Raw genomic sequence first — 18771 nt, forward strand, 5'->3', positions numbered from 1 at the left:
CAGGGGCTAGCGGTCCACGTGTGTGTCAGCTTTGTGGCCGCGATGGGCACTGGACCTCCAAGTGTCATAAGCGCTTCCAGCGAAGCTTCCTTGGTCTTGGCAATGACGGCAAAGATACATGCAACAATGCCCGTCAGGTCGCCATGGCTGATCGTCCCGCGCCGCAGAAGCAACAGGGACACACTCAGTCCTACTCCATCGATCCACACTGGTACATGGACTCTGGGGCGACAGAGCATCTGACCAGCGAGATGGGGAAGCTTCACACTCGTGAACCCTATCATGGCTCCGACAAGATCCACACCGCCAATGGAGCAGGTATGCACATCTCTCATATTGGTCAAGCATCTCTTCTCACTAGACATGCCAATAGGAATCTTCAGCTTCGCAATGTTCTTCGAGTTCCATCTGTGACCCGTAATCTTCTTTCAGTTCCTAAACTCACACGTGATAATAATGTGCTTTGTGAATTTCACCCTTTTGATCTTTTTATTAAGGATCGGGGCACGAAGGACATTCTTCTTAGTGGGCGGTTGTGCCAGGGCCTCTACCGTCTGGAGCATCCTGGCGTCGCTCGCGTTTTCAGTGGAGTTCAGGTCTCTCCGTCACAGTGGCATGCTCGTCTTGGTCACCTGGCCACACCTATTGTCCGTCATATTTTGCGTCGTCATGAGCTTCCTAGTTTGTCTAGTAATAAAGATGTAGCAGTGTGTGATGCTTGTCAGCAGGGGAAGAGTCATCAACTTTCTTTTTCGGAGTCCAGTCGTGAGGTGAAACATCCTTTAGAACTTGTGTTTTCAGATGTATGGGGTCCTGCTCAGACTTCTGTCAGTGGTCATAATTACTATATCAGTTTCGTTGATGCTTATAGTCGCTTTACCTGGCTTTACCTTATTAAACGCAAATCTGATGTGTTTGATATTTTTGTTCAGTTTCAAAAACATGTTGAACGTCTTCTCAAGCACAAAATTGTTCATGTCCAGTCGGATTGGGGGGGCGAGTATCGCAACCTCAACTCTTTCTTTCAGTCGCTTGGGATAGCTCATCGTTTAGCATGTCCACATACACATCAGCAGAATGGTTCAGTCGAACGTAAGCATCGTCATATTGTTGAAGCTGGTCTTACTCTTTTGGCCCATGCATCTGTTCCGTTTCGGTTTTGGAGTGATGCTTTCACCACTGCATGCTTTCTCATCAACCGTACTCCTACTCGTGGTTTGAACATGAAGACTCCCATTGAGGTTCTCCTTAATGAACAACCTGATTATACCTTTCTCAAGGTATTTGGGTGTGCTTGCTGGCCGCATCTTCGTCCATATAACAAGCGCAAGCTTGAGTTTCGTTCTAAGAAGTGTGTTTTTCTTGGCTATAGCTCTCTTCATAAAGGTTACAAATGTCTTCATGTTCCCACTAATCGTGTCTATATATCTCGGGACGTCGTGTTTGATGAGCATGTTTTTCCCTTTGCCAACCTTCCTATGTCTACTGTCGAACCACCATTCCTGCATTCATCCTCTGTTGCTTCTGACCAATTTGATGATGTTGCATACTCTCCTTTGCTGTTACCTAACCATGGTGCAGGAACCGGACGTGGAGCTCGTTTGGAGCTGTTGGAGGATTCACCATCATCATCGTCGTCTTCTGGTGGGCACGTCGATCGCCCTATGTTGCATGGCATCGATTCGCGTGCCCATGCATGGTCACCCGACGAGCCCGTCGCGCCGAGCATCTCCACTGCTCAGTCCGCTACGCCAGCGATCGCCAAGTTTCCAGCGGCTCGGCCTTTTTTGCCAGCGGCCGCCGAGTCGCCCGCGGCTCGGCCCGTCACGCCGTCTTCGCCTGCGGCTCGGCCCGTCACGCCGTCTTCGCCCGCGGCTCGGGTCCTCACGTCGCCTTCATCCACGGATCGGCCTGCGACACCGGCCGCGCCACGGCCCACTATGCCGAGCTCGCCAACGGCCCGGTCTGTGATGCCGGAGTCGCCAGCTGCTTCGTCTGCTCTGCCGGTTTCGCCGGTGGGCCGGCCTTCCTCGTCGACCGAGTCCGAGGCTACCGTGACTGGCTCCTCGTCACCGGCTGACTCGTCAACGTCGCCGTCCTCCAGCCCGTTGCAGGCTGCTCCGTCGACCTCGGTGGTTCCTGTGTCCCGACCACATACACGCAGTCGCAGTGGCATTTTCAAACCTAAGGAACGTAAGGATGGTACGGTTGCTTGGTTGGCTGCTTGTTTGGCTGCTGCTGTTGCGGATCCATCTTCTGAGCCTCGCTCATATCAGGCTGCCCTGCGCATTCCACATTGGCGAGAGGCTATGGAGCAGGAGTTTCATGCTCTTCTTCGTAACAAGACATGGACTCTCGTTCCTCCACCACCACGGGTAAATGTTATTGACTCAAAATGGGTATTCAAAGTGAAAAAGCATTCGGATGGATCTATTGAGCGTTACAAAGCGCGACTTGTTGCTCGCGGTTTTCGGCAGCGTCATGGTCTTGACTATAAGGACACCTTCAGTCCTGTCGTCAAGCCTACCACAATTCGGCTTCTTCTCTCCATTGCTGTTTCTTGTGGTTGGTCACTTCGTCAACTTGATATGCAGAATGCTTTTCTACATGGATTTTTGGAGGAAGAGGTTTATATGAAACAGCCGCCTGGTTTCTCTGATCCTGATCGTCCTGACTATATCTGTCGTCTTTCCAAAGCACTATATGGTTTAAAGCAAGCTCCTCGTGCCTGGCATGCCCGCCTTGCCTCTGCCCTTCGTGCTCATGGGTTTGTGCCGTCCACTGCTGACACTTCATTATTTCTTCTACAGAAGCCAGAAGTCACTATGTATCTTTTGGTATATGTCGATGATATTATCCTTGTCAGCTCTTCTCAGTATGCTGCTAATGCTCTTGTCTGCTCTCTTGGTGCTGATTTTGCGGTCAAAGATCTTGGGAAGCTTCACTACTTTCTTGGAGTTGAGGTCACTTCTCGTGCTACTGGTCTTGTCCTTACGCAGAAGAAGTACTCCTTGGAGTTGTTACAAAGAGCTGGCATGCTGAAGTGCAAACCGACCACCACACCCATGTCGTCTACCGACAAGATAACAGCTGTTGATGGTGAGCTTTTGTCTCCTGCGGATGCCACAGAGTACAGGAGCATTGTTGGTGGACTTCAGTACTTGACGATCACGAGACCAGATATCTCTTATGCTGTTAACAGGGTTTGTCAGTATCGTCAGGCTCCCAGAGATACTCATTGGGCTGCTGTTAAACGCATATTCGTTATGTTCAGTTCACCTTGACATTTGGTATGCATATTTGGCCGACTTCCTCTCGGTTCCTTTCGGCCTTCTCTGATGCAGATTGGGCGGGTAGCCCAGATGACAGGCGATCCACGGGGGGTTATGCAGTATTCTTTGGCTCTAATTTGATCGCCTGGAGTGCTCGGAAACAGGCTACTGTGTCACGTAGCAGTACTGAAGCTGAGTACAAGGCTGTGGCTAATGCTACTGCAGAGATTATTTGGGTGCAGTCTTTGCTTCAGGAGTTGGGTTTGTCTCAACCACAGCCTCCTATTCTTTGGTGTGATAACATCGGTGCTACATACCTTTCTGCAAATCCAGTATTTCATGCCCGAACGAAACACATTGAAGTTGACTATCACTTTGTACGGGAACGTGTATCGCAGAAGCAACTCCAAATCAAGTTTATCTCATCTAAGGATCAACTTGCAGACATCTTCACTAAGCCTTTACCGCTGCCACAGTTTGAGGCTTGTAGGCGCAATCTTACTCTTCTCAGTTCTTCAGAAAGTGGCTAAGATTGAGGGAGGGTGTTAGACTATGTATAGCTTCTGTACTTATGTACGTATTGTAACACAACCATTATATATAATGAGATAAGCCACCCCTAGAGGGGTGTGCTGGTTCCCCAAAACTTATTGTCTTACACATGGATATCCATTTAGTGCCGTTGCATATGAAGATGGTCGGAGCTACGTGCGTACAATCGGCGACCACAACTGCACATGGCCTCTGCATTGTTCTTCTTTGTCGCACATTTCTAAATCCAGAATGAACCGATCGCATAGGCGCATAGGCTAGCTAGGCCTTGAGACTTGCTACTAGATGCTGACACTCCCCTCCCGCGTTGCCTATATCTACTGTACGCCGAGCCCTTCACTTCAACAGCTCCGCCACATCCAACCACGCAAACGGCCGGACTCGAGCTGGTCAAGGAGGCGGCGGCGCGGAACCCTAGTGATAATTTGTAGAACACGCAGATATGAGGAGATCCCAGTTAGGCGTTGCTCTGGAGAGGACCGAGGCTGGCCGCAGCGGCGGCGGCGGCGGTTTTCCCTGGGCGTTTGCTGCTTCGTTGTTCGGCTTCCTCTCCTTCAACTCCGGCGTCGCTCTGTACCAGTCTAAGGGCGACGCGGCGATGGTGGCCTTCATCGCCACCTCCTACGTCCACCTCGTCGTTCTCTTCGGCTGTCTCTGGCTGTATAAGAGAACGGCCGCCGGCTCGACGTGGAGGAACAGGCTGAAAGCGTCGGTGTGGACGCTCACCACGCTACTCACCTTCTCCTTCACCTACATCGCCATGGGCACGGCTCACCTCACGCTCCACGTCGCGCTGCTCGTCTGGGTCATCGCCGCCGCCACCGGGATCGCCGCCTTCTACACCTTCTTCGAGCAGGGAAGGTAACTAGTCGTAATGCCGCATTTGCTTCTCTTTCGTACATGCACGCGTTGATCACTTCGAAGCAGTACTGGACTGCTCGCCGACGGAGCTCGGCGTCCAAACTCCAAACACCCCCGTGCGACCGGCCAGTACCTTCTGGACGAAGCTATACTTATTAACCCAATTCTCTGTGGCAAGCTAGCAATAATAGAAGATAAATAGATACCCTAAAGTAAAGTATGCACACTTTCTTCACAAAAGGCATCACATCTAGGGGCTAGTTCCTGTACTATCTAATACTTCCTCCATCGGGAAATACTTGTAAGAGAAATGGATGTAGGGATAGGTGTAACAGCTCCCGGGTGCCCCTACACCCTCATGAATAGTACATTCAGAAAAAAATGATTTTTTTAATCTAAAACTTTCAGGGATCAAAGATGATCAATGATGTTGCAAAGTTTCAGTCTTAAATAACATTAGAGGAGCCCTCACCTAAAAAAACAAAATCACCGCTGAAAAGTGCACACAAACTTTGAACAGTGATTTTGTTTTTTTAGGTTTGCAAGATCATCGAAAGTTTGATCACGTTTGATGTCCCAAAGTTTCTGATTTGTTTATTTACTTTCACTTTGTTTTGGATTTACTGTTCATAAAAGGTGTAGGGGCATCCGGGTATTGAAAGTCTTATCTCAATGGATGTATCTAGACATATTTTAGTTCTACATACATCTATTTTTATTAATTTCTCTAACAAATATTTTTGGACGAAGAGAGTATCTATGTTGTTAGTACTAATTACTGGTATCTCAGTACTGTGCTAAGGCGGTACTTCTTTTTGTCTGCTACCCTTTTCTTTCACAGGTTGAACAACCCACCGGACGTGCTGCCGCCTGTATAGCTGACAAGACCCGGATCAATACGTACGTATCTGGAGTATGCGATTGCAATGTATGGAGCCACTGGCGTACAGTAATTGTCTTGCTGATTAATCCCGACCAAGAAATTGGAGTCTGGACTCCAGAGTGGAGTTTACGACGTCTTCATACTCACCCTGATGTAAATTAATTTACCTTGAAACACAAGTCAGTCTGGCCATGTCGACACATCACACATAGATAGATGGTTGATCTCCGTAAGATCGGCCCTTTGTCTCTGTTTACGCGTGCACGAAGTAGAGTGCATTGCCCGTTTGGACTGTATGTAATTATGTATTGAATAGTCGTCATGTAACGCAAAAAAGAAGAAGAGAAAGATACACTTTCCCTGTGAGATTCCCGTGCACCTACCTACAGTACTATACTTCTCTGCTGTTTGGGTGGTTTTCTTGTTGCATGCGGCCCTAATCATTCGATGAATCTACTCGGAACTTGACCGTCCGCTATGGCTAGCTTGCTACTCCAGTAGTACTTTGGACGGAGGTCTGATCATTCTCTTCGTCCACAGTAGAGGGGGGATAATCATTCCATGACAATGTGTGGGTCCTATCCTAAGCAAACACATCCGATAAAGGAAGAACTTTTAGTAGTACCCAGAGAGACACGGAAAGATACATTTTCGCTTTCAAAAGAGAGAGAGAGAGATCCTTTCAAAACAAAATTAAAAGAGAAAAAGCAGAGAAAATTTTGTGATCTACAGTCCGATTTGTCAAATTGCACCCCTCAAACACCCGAGGACGCACGCCTCAAACACCTCGTAAAAATAATGACCTGTCACGCCTCAAATATTTAAATCTACAACCAGATATCTCAAATTACAAACCGCAATTCCATATTATTACATGCAACGCAAATACTTCTTTAAGCGGAGATCGTACGGCTTTGCTGTGCCCATGCAGCGGCCGGCTGTGCTCTCCAGAGAATTGGTCCAATCGCCGGCAAGGTAGAGTAGGGCATGGGACACAAGCTGGCTCACGGGACTCAAGGTGCAACCGTCTGCCATGCCCTACTCTTCCTCGTCAGAGCTCGGAACCCGGATGGTGCTGGTGGACCTCAGGTCGATGATGGATCCGTCCTGGGACGAGCCGGCAACATCCACCACGACGCGGTCGCGTCGCCCGGACTGGTGCACCATACAGGGCCTCGAAGAATGCGACTCCGCCTCGCTGACGTCCCCAGCCGCAAGGGCTGCCGCCGCCTCCTGCGCCCGCTGCCTCACACAGCGGTCACGCCGCACCATATTTGCGTCGGACGACGCCCATGGTATGGCCATGGCCTCGGCACGCCAACGGAGAGGTTACGCGTCTGCCACCGTGTTCGGACGCCAGTACCGCATAGCCTCCCGCGAGCCAGCTGAAAGAACATGTGGTGCCCCCATGCTTGGTTTTGGTAATTGATGACAATCTCTATGGACTAATGGTTGCCTTGAGTTATATTTGAAGATTTTGTCCATAGGCTTTTCTTGGAGTACATGCGTTGGTTTTAAGGAGAGTTTGTGTCGACCAAGGTGTTATTCAAGGAATTATCCAAAGATTGGTCATGTGAGAGTTGAGCTTATTGCAAGCATGTCTTGAAGAAGAAGATTGTGTGATCATTCATGTCTACCTTCAAGACATCATTCAAATGAAGAGAATTGAAAAGGTTCAAGGATGATCAAGACTAAGTCAAGAGTGAATCAAGTTGATCAACTCACAAAGCACGGAAGATGTACCGAGAGGGATCAAGTGATCCCATGGTATGGTAAGAATTGTCAATTATGCTTTGTGTACTAACCCATGATCTTCGTGAGAGTTCTTTGTGGGGTTAGGTTGCGGTGTGCAAGTTCAAGTGGAGCATCACGAAGAGATCAAATGCTTGAAGCTTGCCGTCCTTTGTGGTGATAATGGACTTGTGAAGATGTGCGGAAGAGTGGCTCACCCATAGTGAAGTATGGGGGAGCAATCAACTAGTCTTCATCGAGTCAACACAATCAAGAAAGGTGGTCCAACTTGAGGGAGTCAAGATTGTCATCATCTAGCTCAAGTGGACCATGTGCATGCAAAGGTTTGCCCTTGATAGGTTTCTATTTTACCGGTCTCATGATGGTAGTTGGGAGACCGGGTTATAGGATCGATTTCCGTACTATCAAGGGGGGCTCTCGATGAGTAGCTTGATCGTATCGTTCGTAGAGAGCTCAAACCATTGCATCCTTGCATCATCTTTCTTGGTTCTTGTTTGGTTCTCTTTGTGAGTCTTGGAGCTTATGGTCATCTTGATGACAAGCTCGAGTTCATCGAAAACGGAATTCACATGCATCTTCTATGATGTTTTCGATGTTGGAGGTTTTGCCGGTTCTTCTCGCTGTTTTGATGCTACTCGTCGTCTTGTTTCCAACAAGCTTGAGTTTGCTCAATTCGGAGCTCATATGCAGAAGTTATGGCAGTTCTGGTTTTCTTGAGAGTGGTTTTTGTCTGGTCCCAGCGGCAGTACCGCGTGCCCCAGCGGTAGTACCGCTTGGAGCTCTCAGCCGTTGTACTGCTGCTTCCGGGCGGTGGTACCGCCAACTTGCTCAGCAAAGACTTGGGCGGTTGTTCCGGCCAGGCACCGCCCAAGTACCGGTCAGGCCTCTGTTTTGATGCGGTACTCGGGCGGTGGTGGCCCGGTTGGTCCGGTCGTACCGGTACCACCGGTGTCCGGAGCGGTTCGACCGCTCAGGACTTAGCCGCCCGAGCGCTCAAGGCCATGCGGTTGCACCGGCCCGGTACCTCTCGACTACCGCACTCAGGGGTGACTCCCTTCTGTTCCTATGCGGTGGTTGAGCGGTGGCTGGGCGGTTGGTCCGGTTGTTCTTCTCAACCGGTGCTACCGCCTGGTCGCCCGGTTGTACCGCCTGGTAGGGTTCTGCATGTATACTGTGAGTCCCGGTTGTACCGGGACCAGGAGCGGTAGTACCGCTCGTGTGCGGGCTGAGCACATAACGGTTGGATTTTCCCCCTCCTATAAAAGGGGGTCTTCTTCCCCATTGAACCCAACCTTTTCGAGCTCGTGTTCTTCCCCCTTTGTTGACCTTCTTTGAGCTTGCTAACTCTCATTCCCTCCATGGATTCTTGCTAGTTTTTGAGGGAAAAGAGAGAGGAGATCTAGATCCACATTTTCACCAATCACTTTCTCCTTTATGTGAGGGGAACCCCTTGGATCTAGATCTTGGAGTTCTTGGTGTTCTCCTTCTTGTTCTTCCTCTCATTTTCCTCCCTAGCATTAGTTGCTCCGGTGGGATTTGAGAGAGAAGGACTTGGGCACTCCGTGTGCCCTTGCCATTGCATTTGGTGCATCGGTTTGAGTTCTCCACGGTGATACGTGGAAGTGAAGTTTGAGAAGCTTATTACTCTTGGGTGTTTGGGCACCCTAGAGCTTGTTCCTCTTGGGTGCCTTGGCGCCCTAGACGGTTGGTGTTGTTCGGAGCTCAATCATTGTGGTGTAAAGCTCCGGGAAAGCGTCGGGGTCTCCAATTAGGTTGTGGAGATCGCCCCGAGCAATTTGACGGGTACCGGTGACCGCCCCCAAGGGTTGCCAAAGTGTACGGGTTCGGTGACCGCCCCAAGGGTTGCCACTTGTACGGGTTCGGTGACCGCCCTCAAGGGTCCCTTAGTAGAATGACGGCATCTTGCATTGTGCGAGAGCGTGAGGAGATTATGGTGGCCCTAGTGGCTTCTTGAGGAGCATTGTGCCTCCACACCGCTCCAAACAGAGATTAGCATCCGCAAGGGTGTGAACTTCGGGATACATCGTCGTCTCCGCGTGCCTCAGTTATCTCTTACCCGAGCTCTTTACTTATGCACTTTACTTTGTGATAGCCATATTGTTTCTTATCATATATCTTGCTATCACCTAGTAGTCTATCTTGCTTAGCATAAGTTGTTGGTGCACATAGGTGAGCCTAGTTGTTGTAGGTTTTGTGCTTGACAAATTAACCGCTAGGTTTATTCCGCATTTGTTCAAGCCTAAACCGTAATTATTTTAAAACGCCTATTCACCCCCCCTCTAGGCGACATCCACGATCTTTCACCAGTGATGGCACACCTAGCGCTGGGTCCATGCACCATTTGTGAGGACGCAATGGATTTCAGATGGAAGGAGTCCAAGCGCTGCCTCGCATAGGAGCTCCTCCCGGGAGCGGCGGAGCACAAGCTGGACGACTATCTCCTCCTTGGGGCCGCGTGGGATGAGCTCGGGGGTCGACGGATCTGGAGGTGTAGGACTCGGATCCGCTGCCCGCTATGCCGGATTAGAAGGCCGGAGATCGCCGGATGGCAGCTTGGGCGGCGGAGGGGAGTGAAGCGAAGTGGCTAGGGTTTGATCCGACGATCAGATGAGGAGGAATGTATATGGTGTCGCGTGGGCCAGGCACGACATGGCGGACCCGCCTGGATGCATCCATGCATGCGCCTCTATATCCGCCATAGATTTGGCTGGATGTGAGTGGTGCCGGTCAGCCGAGCTTTTGAGGCCCGTTTGAGACGCTCATCTAAGTCGCATTTTCATGATCGGTCAGTGACCGGGCCATCTATCTGGACGTTTAAGACGAGTTTGGGGCGCCCGACTATAGATGCTCTAACGTCATCTAGTATGTTGTCCTAGACTTCATGTCGAAGTTGCACACACACACACACACACAAAAAAGACACTAGTGAGCCAGGCATTGTTGCATACCCTGCAGGGATTCAAACTTGCGGTTCTTTTTTGAACATCAGTACAGATGCAAACACTCATATACACGCGCATACACTCATCCTGTGAACGCACACACGCACACCTTATCCTTATGAGCATCTTCGAGAGACTGAACCGGCATATCATCTTGAGATTTATAAAGTCATTTAGACGCCTCTTCATCGACATGACTTGAATCCTGATGGATTAAGGATACCAATGTCCCTTTAACAATCCAACCATAGATTGGTTCACATAAACTTACGGTTCTGTTATGTGCAAATAAACAACCCAGGAAGCTTCGTACACGAGGCAAAGGCGCGACAAAATTAAAAGCTCACTCCTGTAGCATGCATGCACATGCGCTTCCGTTCGGCCCATCGATTTGATTATCAAATCTCCTGCCAAATAATTTGTTTACTTTCCTCACTTAACATTCTTTAGTGCGTTGCGGCAAGAGAAGGTACGGACGGACTAATCATTCTGCTTACAAGCCTGACTGTCAGTTTCGGCGAAGAAACGCGGCCTTTTAGCGCTCACACCCTCAAGCAGAACAGAAGCACTTGACCAAAGTACCGTCCTTTTTCCGGCACATGCATGCAAACTACCCAAGGAGAGGCAGGGAGGCGAGCGGCTGGAGGAGGAAGAAGAAAGCATGGTGGGTTCGAAAAAGCTAGACACAAGACATTTCCATGAAGCGTACCAATAGTCCCGATCAGGAGGATACTATCAGTCGAAAATGAACCGCCAATGGCATATACTCCTGGACTTTGGCATACTCGGCACATTAGTCCAGGGCTTCTTTCCCAAGTTCTCACAGAGCAAGATTTGGGAGGCGCATGTGGAGCCAAAGTGCAAGTTCTTTTCCTGGTTGATCCTCCATGGGAGAATCCTTACCGCCGACATGCTCGCTACTAGGGGCGGACCATATGACCCTCGACGCCGACATGCCTCGTGGCATCGAAAACCGTGAACCACCTCTGCAAGGACTGTCCTTCTCTATCACAGTGCTGGTCAATCCCATATTACCCCCCGCCATGGGGGAGTTTTGCTACAGTTACGGGCTCAATTCTATGGACTACAACCTACAGGCTGATGTGTGTACGGCCGATTGAATATCAGGGGAGCCCGCAGTTGAAGTCAGAGGGACGGGGGAGATTAATGTGGCGACACGTAGTCCCGTACGCCTTTTTCGTGACTATTTGCCCGTAAGTCTAGGATTGTCGGAGAAGTGGGACACGTTCATCACTCCGTTACCTAAGGACACGCGAGGCCACTGTAGTTGGCACTTCCTCTACACAATATGAAACATTTGGAAGGAACACAACCGGCGTGTTTTCAACAGGACACGCCTAACCTATTTAGTGGTGACAACACTCACCTGCGAAGAGATCAAGCAGAGGGACCTGGCCTATGGGCTCAGGTTGCAGTAGGTATTGGCTAAGCTGCTTCTTATTTTCATTCCGCTTGTGGGTTTCACAAGTTTCCTTAAAAAAATTGGCACCTCTGTCCATAAACATTCATTTTCATAGTGCTCCTGATGATTCCTCGTAAAAATAAGGTTAATGCACCCCTGTTTATACCTAGCCTACAGAAGGTCGCTCACTCCTGATTACCAGATTGTCAGCCCAGTGTGAATCAGGGTCTCACACACCCGTCAAACATGGGCCATGCATGAGAGTGCTGATTAGCACGCTGGCTTTAGTTACCTCCTGGTAACCTAAGGCAAAGATCGAGGACAAAGAGGGCACCCCTCTAGACCAGCAGCTATCTCATCTTTGTTGGCAAGCAGCTTCAGGATGGTAACACCTTGGCTGACTAAAAAATCCATAAAGAGTCTACCCTTCATCTTGTCCTCCATCAATATGGTGGCAAGCAGATATTCGTCAAGACATCTCGTCAAGTTACAGATCTTTGTGAACACCCACTGAGAAGACCATCACTCTTGAGGAGGAGTCTTTCTGACCCAATTGACAATGTCAAAGCCAAGATTACAAAGGAAGGAATCTACCTTCAAAGGAGCGGCTAAGTGCTGGTTGCCGGGAGCCCTTCCCGACAACTGACATACACAGTCGTGTGCGGCGCGCAGACCACGACCGTGAGTGGACAACTGCTACCTTGCTCCTATTGTCCTGGGAACGGCCTTCTCTAAGTCGCCGCCCCGGCAAAGCGGCAACCCTTCTAGGTGCAGGTGTACAGCAGTGCGCGGTAGCTACTTCTGCCACCACCTATTTGCGGCATGGGACAGCTACGCTTGACACGTCCTATAGCGGCGCGGAACATCGGGTCTCAAGGTGGAGACGCCACGTGGCAGTTAGATGGAGAGTGATACTTGACACCCCTACCGTACTTCGGCTTTTTATTGACGTACATAGCTAGAATCATTGCGAGGTCCTCCTCTTCTTGAATATCAAATTCTTCGTCGGAAGAATTGTAAGACGAACTCATCTACAATATTGAATTTAAACTAGTTTATAAAACTACAAACATCATGCACCAAATTCATCTACAAAATATAAAGTTGAAGCAATACGTACCTTGCAAGCGTTTTGTCAAACACCTTCTAGGCACCGAGCTGCAATGGGATGCCGGGCGTTGTTCGTCGGAGGAATGATGCGCTCGAGGGATGGCGGCGGAGCGTGGGGATAGGCGGGGGAAGCGCCGACAGGTCGCTGAAGCTAATGGGGAAGGTGCGGGCGGCGGCGCCAGCGCCTGGAGGTCTCAGATTTGACGGTTGGTGAACTCGCGCGCGAGTCGTCGCTGTCCAGTGCACGGGAGTGGGCGCATGAACTAAGCGGCGCGCGACGCCGTTTTTCTCCGCGCGCTGAACCCATTATATGCATGCGCGATTATTGCCGGCTGCTAGAGCGTCCGTGTCAGCTCTGCGCGTGCAAAAAAACAGTTTTTTCAGCGTGCAGCTAAGATAGCACGCCTGTTGAAGATGGTCAGGAGTAGATCTTGTGTGTTCAGCACCTGGGAAATAGAAAAGGATGTCTCTCACTCACGGCGTCGTGCTCGCACATCCACACAGATGGAATTCACAAACATTGGAGATCGAAGCCATGGCCTAGCCATAGAGAATGTCTGCCCCCGGACCGTGGTAGCCTCGTGGAAGGGAATATACGTGACATGACTAGTGCGCGTGGACATGCGCTTGAGAAATATGGGGTGGCTGCCTGCCTGCGTGGGTTTCATGCAGTCATCGGCTATAAAGAAATGTACACCCTAAATAGAGCCCTCAAAAGGACAGGGGTGTAACGAAACAACGTTAATTTGAAAGTTAATCTAATGGAACGAACGCTCACACCATGATCAGCCCGTTCAGGTACTAAATATATAATGCTCCTGGAGGTCCTGTTCACTGGATGTCTGGAACCAACCACTCATGTTTGTTTAGCACTCTACTAGGTGAGTAGGTGTAACGAAACTAGCTAGCCGGTTCATTTCTGGTCTTCGGACCAGGCTATTCCAGGTTCCATCCCATCTTGGATCGTACTGCGCCGACGAATTGAAGACGAGAACGTTCGGCAATTTGCATGCAATTCGTTTAGGACATGACTAACTTCCAGACAACCGGAAGACAGTAATAGATCTGAACGAATTGTTTTTTCCTTTTCCAACTAATCACTCACCTAATTCTACTTTTTATACTAGCTAATCGTGGTTACTCAAAAAAATTACTAGCTAATCGTGTTTACTACCGAGGAATTGTATATAGGCGTGCTCACTTGGGTTCCATGCATGCATATAAACTAGGAGACAAAAAAGATGATGCCAGCAAAAGATTTTTTCTATTTTAAACTTTAAAATATTTTGTAGCTCAAACCATCGCTCCGATTCAAATTCCATCTTCACATAAAAAATTCGTCTCGATGAGATCTTCGAAACTAGATCCCATGTTGGTATGTTTCGACAATATTTTTTTCAGGTCAAAAGTTATCACATCTGGGCAACGTAAACTATCACGTCTACAATACGTAAATTATCATGATGTTTGCACTGAAGTTATCAAGGTATATTACAACTTTTGTTTGTCCGGGTCAAAATTTGTCATGGTATTTGCAATTAAATTATCGGGTTTGTAATACTATAGTCTAGCATCGGTGTCATCTATTATAAAACGGATTTTTACGGGTCGTGCTAGGCCATGCCCGTTTAGGCGTGCGTCGGGCCGTGCAGTACCAGAGACAGCTTGTTGGCCACCTATAATAAGGTTTATTGTGCGTAAAGTACCATGTTAATTACATAGAAATTATCGAGTGTATGATTTACAACTTTTTTGCCCTGCCCAAGGTTATTATGATGTTTGTATGTAAGTTATCAGGTATGCGGTCGAATATTATCATGTTATTTACACAAAATTATTTGGTTTACATTAAAAAAACCTTAGTCAAAAGTTATTATGGTGCTTGTACGCGAGTTATCACCTCAATTGTGCGTATATTACCATGTTATTTACAGAAGTTATCGGGATATGTTTTTTAACAACTTTTTTTTCGAGGTTAAAAAAATTAGCGCGGTGTTTCTATGTTAGTTATCTACTCTGTGATGCGTATATTACCATGAGAAATTACCGGGAGTCTTTTTTTTTTTTGTCCCACACCATATTAAAAAAAATCTCCTGGTCAAAGTTACCGGGTGTTGTCCGTAAGTCATCATCTCTGAGATGTACATATTATCATTCTACTTGTGCAGAAGTTACGGGGTATGCTTTTCAAGAAGTTTTATTTCAAAGTCGAAAAGTTACCACATTGTCTAAATGTTAGTTATCAACTCTGGTGGTGTATGTTATCATGATATTTACACGTAAGTTACAAACAACCTTTTTCCTCGGGAAAAAATTTACCGCAATATTTGTACGTAAGTTATCACGTGTATGATGCGTAAATTACCATGCTATTTACATAGAATTCAGGAGTGTGTTTGCCAACAATTTTTTTCTCATGTTCAAAAAAGTTATCGCGATGTTTGTACATAAGTTATCATATTTGCGGTGCATAAATTATAATGCTATTGACAAAGATGTTACCAGAGTTTGTTTTCAACAACTTCTTTCCATTGGTCAAAAGTTACCATGATGTTTGTAAGTAAGTTATATGGTCTGCAATGCGATGAACACATAGAAGTTAGCATGATGAGGCCTTCGAGTGAGACAACACATCTCATCCTCTCTTTCACGATTCTGGCGCGAAAGAGGGTAAAAGATTCGAAATCCTGATTCACTCAACTTCGCTTAGATCTCATATGTGTTGGAGCGTTGAGCGGTCAATTTTTTTCTCTAAAATTTTTGATCGGTTTTGTTGTTTGTCAGTTTGGTAATTCAATAGTAGTTCAAACCAACAGATCAAATACAGGTTGTCTTGAACATAAACACCAGAAAGATGGTGGATTTATTGGCTGGCTAGCTACAGCTTAAACCAAACAACCAGAGTTTGAATCCTTTGGCATACATGTATTACGCATGCATAAAATTAGGAGGCGAAGACGTATTTAAAGGAGATCAGGATAATTAAGCCAATTCACTAATTAGCGCAAAGATGATCAATGCGATCCAACAATTGCGGGGGTGAGAAATGGAAGAAAAGGGAAGCCAATCTTCACGGCGCGGGCGCGACGCCAGGTTCGCTCGCGTAAAAAGCGTGCCGCGTCGTTAGACCGTCCGATTCAGAATGATCGTCATCCGAATAGTGCGGATCTGTTGCAAACCAACAGTCGGCAGGATTTTAACTTTGTTGATTCGTTTAATCACAGTACAAAGTCGTATGTTCAGTTGCAAAACGGCGTCCACATGCTACAGTATGGGTGTTTGAGACGTGAGAGGAAACAAGGACGAAGCTTCCTGCTCGACAGCGATCAAGGAGAGACAAAACTCTCTCGCTGGGGCCTAGCTGTCTGAAAAAAAAGCGCGACCATCGTGCACCAGAGGGCCTTCCCTTACTTTCCATGCCGAAACCATAAACTAAGGGCATCCCTAACTTTCATCCATAAATTTGCTTCCGCATCCGTCTGCAAATAGGGATGTAGGAACCGGCTATCCAACGCTACTTGCATACATTTGAAACTGCATTTCAACAGATCAAACGAAATTCATCCAAACCCGACAGAATTCATCAAAGGTCAGATATAAAACAGCACAAATCATCCATACATAGATGCAAATAAGTCTAGTACAACAATAGTTTAAATTGAACGAGATTAACCGGATGCTCAATAAGTATTTCATGACCGGATGTTCAATAACCGGATGTTCACACATACTACTCGTTCAGCTTCATCCAACAGTGTACATACATAAATGACTGTTACTCTATCCCGTGGTACATCACGGTAGCACGTACGGGCTACACATTGTGTAGAGCAACATTGAGTGAATGAATGATTCAATCGAAAAGTTGAGCAAGAAGAAGCAAAATTTACGATCTCCTCCGCTGCCGCGCGCAATATCCGCTTTGCCTCCAGCATACTAATTGCGCCACAAAACTTGATGACGGTAGCCTCGATGGTGTACCATCGATACGATAATGACTTCATATTGCGTTGTTGAATGATGTGCATGTCATAGGAAGTAATGTGCTTTCGCGCGTGAAACGCTGCCAGAAGGGCCCCCTTCTGTGTCTGCCTACAGAATCCGCAGATACTGTCAATCATGCATCGCACAACAACTCATCCTACAAAATCCGTGAGTAAAGTCATGTTAGCTGGTGCGGGTATGATTCTCAGGGACCTTGCGGGCAACTTAATCTACTCATCTTGCAGGGAGCTTCTCATGCTGCGACGCATTGGAAGCAGAAATCAGTGCATGTATGGGGAGGGTCTATCTCTTGCTATACAACGTACCGATCTGCCAATTCATATTGAGATGGATTCACTAATGGAGGTGAAGTTGGTGAAATCAAGCATCAAAGGTCTCTTCGTATGACAACAATATCCAACGTTCCTCGTGATCAGAATCGGGTCAGCGATTACTTGGCAAAATTTGCAAGAATTGACGGCAGAACAGTAGTCTTGTTGGGATTTGGTACCCCCGAAGTAGTTGATTTATGTAGGACCGATTGTAATCTGGACGTTTCTTAACAAATGCAATTTTATTACCCACAAAAAAAGTTAGAACTCCTTTTGCTTCTCCTGGTGAACTTTTCACTTCGTGCACCTATTACCACCTCCTTCGTCACCTCTAGGCTTCTCATGCCACGACGCGTTGGAAGTAGAAATCTGTGCATGTACGGAGGGACTCTCTCTTGCTATCCAATGTATTGATCTGCCAATTCATATTGAGATGGATTCACTAATGGAGGTGAAGTTGGTGAAATCAAGCATCAAAGGTCTCTTCGTATGACAACAATATCCCATGTTCCTCTCGGTCATAATCGGGTCAGCGATATCTTGGCAAAATTTGCAAAAATTGACGGCAGAACAGTAGTCTGGTTGGGATCTGGTACCCCCGAAGTAGTTGATTTATGTAGGACTGATTGTCATATGGACGTTCCTTAACAAATGCAAGTTTATTACCCCTCAAAAAAAGTTAGATCTCCTTTTGCTTCTCCTGGTGAACTTTTCACTTCGTGCACCTTTTACCACCTCCTTCGTCACCTCTAAGCTTCTACCCATCCATCACAGAGTTCAGCAGACGCACTAGAGTTTCTTTGGCCCTAGACCCTACACCGAGAGCTTCTTTTGACACTAGCTTTATGCTCGATCCATTCTGGGCTCAGTCCTGTGTAATAAAAAGAGGCCAGAAGCTCAGTCCTAGGTAATAAGAAGAGGCCAGAAGCTCAGTCCTAGGTAATAAAAAGAGGCCAGAACTCTAGACCTCGAGGTTTGACACGCTTTTACTGATGATTTAGTCCAAATTAACATGGTGGAGGTTGGCACCTACACTTCTACGGCAACCTGCTAGTTCTGCGCAGGTCAGACTGCTCACAAGTCGACTAGAACATGTTTACATTCTACTTCAACATGACTTTCCTTTTTATACACCAGAGGCAAGAATCGTAAAAACAATCATTTACAGGTCGGTCAAAAATAAAAATGCACAGTAATAATAATAACTTATAAATCAACCAAACATGTCATTTGCACATTAAAATTTTACAAGTGCAGCTGGTGTATATTTTCAGTGCAATGGACCAAATAATGTTTTAGAAACAAAATGGAAGTATCAAAACATATTTAGAAGTTAAAAACTTATGTAGCACATTGAAGTAGACACATTGAAATATTGATATTCAAAACACTATTTGGCGCTTAAGGTGCCGGTTTTAGTTGTTTTCATAGATAGCGCACACCCCAATGAACGCCTTCCTTTCTAAAAGGTCGGTGCATCTGAGGTATATCATGTTTACTATTTGCCAAAACAAGAAGCTACCAAACCATTTTTTCAATCTTCAAGAAGCTTCCAACTGGTTTTGTGAAGCTTCTAGAAGCCTCCAACCGGGTTTTACCTTCTCCTTTTTTCTGTATTAGATATTCCGGGTATCCTATA

Source organism: Triticum dicoccoides, chromosome 6A (genome assembly GCF_002162155.2).
Source record: "Triticum dicoccoides isolate Atlit2015 ecotype Zavitan chromosome 6A, WEW_v2.0, whole genome shotgun sequence".
Classification (NCBI taxonomy): Eukaryota; Viridiplantae; Streptophyta; class Magnoliopsida; order Poales; family Poaceae; genus Triticum; species Triticum dicoccoides.